General features: G+C 48.0%; 2 non-coding genes across 2 annotated transcripts; both read right to left on the bottom strand.

The window, feature by feature from the left end:
* Window positions 1-796: 796 nt before the first annotated feature.
* LOC123719310 lies at window positions 797-953 on the bottom strand. Its single transcript, XR_006755372.1, has one exon. It is a non-coding gene; the product is annotated as a 5.8S ribosomal RNA (ribosomal RNA).
* Window positions 954-1,305: 352 nt separating this feature from the next.
* Window positions 1,306-3,208, bottom strand: LOC123719316. The gene has a single exon (XR_006755377.1). It is a non-coding gene; the product is annotated as a small subunit ribosomal RNA (ribosomal RNA).
* Between the last annotated feature and the right edge of the window lie 1,792 nt (window positions 3,209-5,000).

Raw genomic sequence — 5,000 nt, 5'->3', positions numbered from 1 at the left:
GTCGGCGCAACGGGCGTACGCGACACGCTATTTTTACAAGCGCGTCGACGACGCCACGCGCCCTCCGGACGTCGAGTCCGCCTACATTATATGCGCTCGCACGAAAGCGGCGCGGCACCTTGCGAACAGCGTGGTGGTGGCGACACATAGATGTCGCGTTGCGCGAAATCAATCAATCGCACACCACCAAGCGGTTCTTCTGTTGTTGTTCGTTAACGACGGCATCGTTCCGTCCGTTTTAAGAACACACGTCACAATAATTTCGTACACACTACAATTGCACAAACACCGCACGCACACACTGGGCGCAACCGCTAGAGCAGCGGGCGCGCGCGTTTCGCTTCCTCTCGCGAGAGTAAGAGAAACTGAGCCGAACGCGACAACTTTCAACGACAGCGTCGAGACACGTCGACGCGCGCACCGGCGCCGACCGTCGCGCGATCGCCATGCGGGACCGGGACGATGCGAGCAAACACGCGCGACGCGTAAACGCGAACGTCGTTGTCGTCGTTGTCGTTGTCGTTGCGTAAAGACTCGACGCGCACCCGTGCCGCGGGAGACACGGTGCGGCGGGGAGAATTTATTTGTGCGACAAAAGTATCGTATAGACGTGGCTTAACACGGCCAATACGGATGACGAGTCGTAATCGAACATATATTCGAACGGATCGTTCGGCCGCTCGGCGGCCTAGCGAAACCGTCAATTGCACGCGCGACAGAGATGCGGCGCTACGACCGGAGTCGCAGCGATCGCCGCTCGTCACGCGAACAGTGTGGCTTTTTGTTTTTATGCAGCCGGCCCTCAGACAGGAGTGGTCCTGGATATTTCTCCACGGACCGCAATGTGCGTTCGAAATGTCGATGTTCAAATGTGTCCTGCAGTTCACACTATGACGCGCAGTTAACTGCGTTCTTCATCGACCCGCGAGCCAAGTGATCCACCGTTCAGGGTAATCGTTTTGTTTTTGTGTGTGTTTTTGTATGAGAAAATATAAAAGGTGCGAAAAAATTAAACAAAAAAATTTGAAAATAATACTTATCATTAACGTGTACGACAAATGAAAAGAAAGAAAATCTCTTTTATTTGCGTGGTTGTACACAAAAATTATAAAATATTATTTCAAAGTATCAATAGGCGATAGCGAACGCTAATCAAAGCGTGTCGCAACGCACACGTCGCGAATCGACGAGAGAGAGTCAACCGTCTCGGATTCGATTTTGATTCGTATCATTCACGTGTTTTTGTATTTTTTTCTTTTTTTGCGAGTCTTTGACAACAACAAAACAAAAAGAAAAAACCAACGTTAATGATCCTTCCGCAGGTTCCCCTACGGAAACCTTGTTACGACTTTTACTTCCTCTAAATGATCAAGTTTGGTCAACTTCCCAGCAACGCCGACGGCCGTGAGGCCACCGCGTGTCGGTCCGAAGACCTCACTAAATCATTCAATCGGTAGTAGCGACGGGCGGTGTGTACAAAGGGCAGGGACGTAATCAACGCGAGCTTATGACTCGCGCTTACTAGGAATTCCTCGTTTATGGGGGATAATTGCAAACCCCAATCCCCAGCACGAAGGAGTTTCAACGGGGTTGCCCGGGCCTCTAGGCCAGGGAGAACATGTTGATTCCTTCAGTGTAGCGCGCGTGCGGCCCAGGACATCTAAGGGCATCACAGACCTGTTATTGCTCAATCTCGTGCGGCTCGAAGCCGCCGGTCCCTCTAAGAAGAATTTTAATACGTCGCCAGTGAGTTGCGCTCCCCGAGAGTCGCGCACACCTTGAATGACGACGCCTATTTAGCAGGCTAGAGTCTCGTTCGTTACCGGAATTAACCAGACAAATCGCTCCACCAACTAAGAACGGCCATGCACCACCACCACCGAATCAAGAAAGAGCTGTTAATCTGTCAATCCTTCCGGTGTCCGGGCCTGGTGAGATTTCCCGTGTTGAGTCAAATTAAGCCGCAGGCTCCACTCCTGGTGGTGCCCTTCCGTCAATTCCTTTAAGTTTCAGCTTTGCAACCATACTCCCCCCGGAGTCCAAAATCTTTGGTTTCCCGGAAGCTGCCCGCCGAGCCATTGTAGTAACGTCGGCGGATCGCTAGATGACATATTTACGGTTAGAACTAGGGCGGTATCTAATCGCCTTCGAACCTCTAACTTTCGTTCTTGATTGATGAAAACACCTTTGGCAAATGCTTTCGCTGATGTTCGTCTTGCGACGATCCAAGAATTTCACCTCTAACGTCGCAATACGAATGCCCCCAGTTATCCCTATTAATCATTACCTCGGAGTTCTGAAACCAACAAAATAGAACCGAGATATATTCGATTATTCCATGCACGAATATTCAAGCGGCATTTTGAGCCCGCTTTGAGCACTCTAATTTGTTCAAAGTAAAATTGTCGGCCCACCTCGACACTCACCGAAGAGCACCGCGATAGGATTTTGATATTGAACCGGCGTTTTACCGCCGGCTCACCGACGATATGCTCCGCAGACGTGTCAGTATCACCGCGGATGCGGTGCACCGACAGCGCGGCGCACAAATGCAACTACGAGCTTTTTAACCGCAACAATTTTAGTATACGCTATTGGAGCTGGAATTACCGCGGCTGCTGGCACCAGACTTGCCCTCCAATTGTTCCTCGTTAAAATATTTAAAGTGTACTCATTCCGATTACGAGGCCTCGTAAGAGTCCCGTATCGTTATTTTTCGTCACTACCTCCCCGTGCCGGGAGTGGGTAATTTGCGCGCCTGCTGCCTTCCTTGGATGTGGTAGCCGTTTCTCAGGCTCCCTCTCCGGAATCGAACCCTGATTCCCCGTTACCCGTGACAACCATGGTAGTCGCAGAAACTACCATCGAAAGTTGATAAGGCAGACATTTGAAAGATGCGTCGCCGGTACTGGACCGTGCGATCGGCAAAAGTTATCCAGATTCATCAAAATTAACGACTTCGGACGCATGGCCCTCCGCCGATTGGTTTTGATCTAATAAAAGCACTCATCCCATCACTGGTCAGAGTTCTGATTGCATGTATTAGCTCTAGAATTACCACAGTTATCCAAGTAACTGAGTAAGATCTAAGGAACCAAAACTGATATATTGAGCCATTCGCGGTATCGCCTTAATACGGCTTGCACTGAGACATGCATGGCTTAATCTTTGAGACAAGCATATAACTACTGGCAGGATCAACCAGGGAGCTGCTTACGCAAACGACACGCCTACACCGCGGTCACGCGGCTTCGGCGAGCCGCTGGCTCGGCGGCGTCGAGGGGCGCGCGCTTGCGCGCGCGCCTTCTCGACACGCGTGAACGTAACGCGTCGAATTTGCACGCGACGCGACGTTCGCGCTTCATATCGATAGACTAACTTTGACCGGTCTACGAGCGGCCGTCCCGTCACGATCTCGCAACGAGGTGATGTACAACGATGCTCGACCACTGTGAGGGACATAAAACTGCAACGAACACGACCCCGCGGGCGGGAATCGATGTTGTGACAATTTGAAAATTGAACATTCATCTAAACGCAACTTCTCAATTTTATTCAATACGTTATTGTAAACATATTAAAACTCGGCTGGCAATTACATGCGCACACACACGCATGATTCGCACTAGATACGATCAACGCCCGGAGCTTGAGGGATAAATTCCAACACGACGCTGCGCACACCGTTTCGACGATGGGCGCGTGTGCGTCCTCTTTTATACATTCTTTCCATATACGGTCGCCGTGGCGGACCGCGCACGTGTCGAACACGCTAGGCGCCCTGCGTTGAGGTGTGCCTAGAAGCGTATTCTTTTAACATCACAGATAACACCGGGGGAGACGGTCCCAAATCTTGGTCGATTGGTAACATCACCATACGGTCTGCGAACGCGGTGCTATAATATAATTTTATATTATATTATATAAAATATGAGGAGGAGTAGTATGTATATTCTTTGTTATTTTGTGTTGACACAAGAGAGATATATAAAATGTACTATACACCACACACACAGAGAGAGAGAGAGCTGGGAAAGATCTCGGCGGTCTCGCATTCGAAATACGAATTTGATATAATTTCCTCCGAAAATCCATACCCATATCTATATCATCCATGCGCGAATATATGTATATAATATTCTCACACTTCGCACAAACACAAAAACAAAAACAAGAACACATTCTCTCTCGTCCGTCGTTCGTCTATATAATAGACACGAACGACGCGCGGCAACGAGAACGAGTCGACGCTGTGCGCACGACTGTTTCGCTCCACATCTATACCGAGAGCAATAGTCCGCGTCGGCATTGGAGCGGACGTCGAATGTTTCTCGTAGAGCGAGCGAGAGAGAGACGATTTTTCATTTTATTATGTATGTGTATTGGCGTGCAGTAGTAGCACGTAGTAGTACTAGTAGTAGTAGTAAAAAAATATTATTATTTATTTTATTGACTGATATGATTTTGTTTGTTTTCTTTTTTTTGCATAGACATTTGTATTGATAGATATGTTTCTCGTTGAAGCTCGCAGCACACGCTCAGAGAAATGGCAATGTGGGTTTATTTGAAGAAAAAAAAAACAATTAATTTATTAATAATATGTATGTATGTATGTATGTATGTATGTATGTATAATAATGAATTATAATAATTATTCGATGCAACGTCAGAGGAAAATGTTTCTCGTACAGGTGCGGCGCGCGACGGCCGGCCGCTCGACAGTTTCGCGCCGAATGTTTCTCGTTGAAGCTCGCAGCACACGCTCAGAGAAATGGCAATGTGGGTTTATTTGAAGAAAAGAAAAAACAAAAAAAAACAATTATATTTATTAATAATATGTATGTATGTATGTATGTATGTATGTATGTATAATAATGAATTATAATAATTATTCCGATGCAACGTCAGAGGAAAATGTTTCTCGTACAGGTGCGGCGCGCGACGGCCGGCCGCTCGACAGTTTCGCGCCGAATGTTTCTCGTTGAGCTCGCAGCACACAA

This window comes from Pieris brassicae, unplaced genomic scaffold (assembly GCF_905147105.1).
Source record: "Pieris brassicae unplaced genomic scaffold, ilPieBrab1.1, whole genome shotgun sequence".
In the NCBI taxonomy this organism is placed as follows: domain Eukaryota; kingdom Metazoa; phylum Arthropoda; class Insecta; order Lepidoptera; family Pieridae; genus Pieris; species Pieris brassicae.
Note: the sequence above shows the minus strand (reverse complement) of the source record. Positions and strands in the feature narration are given on the sequence as shown.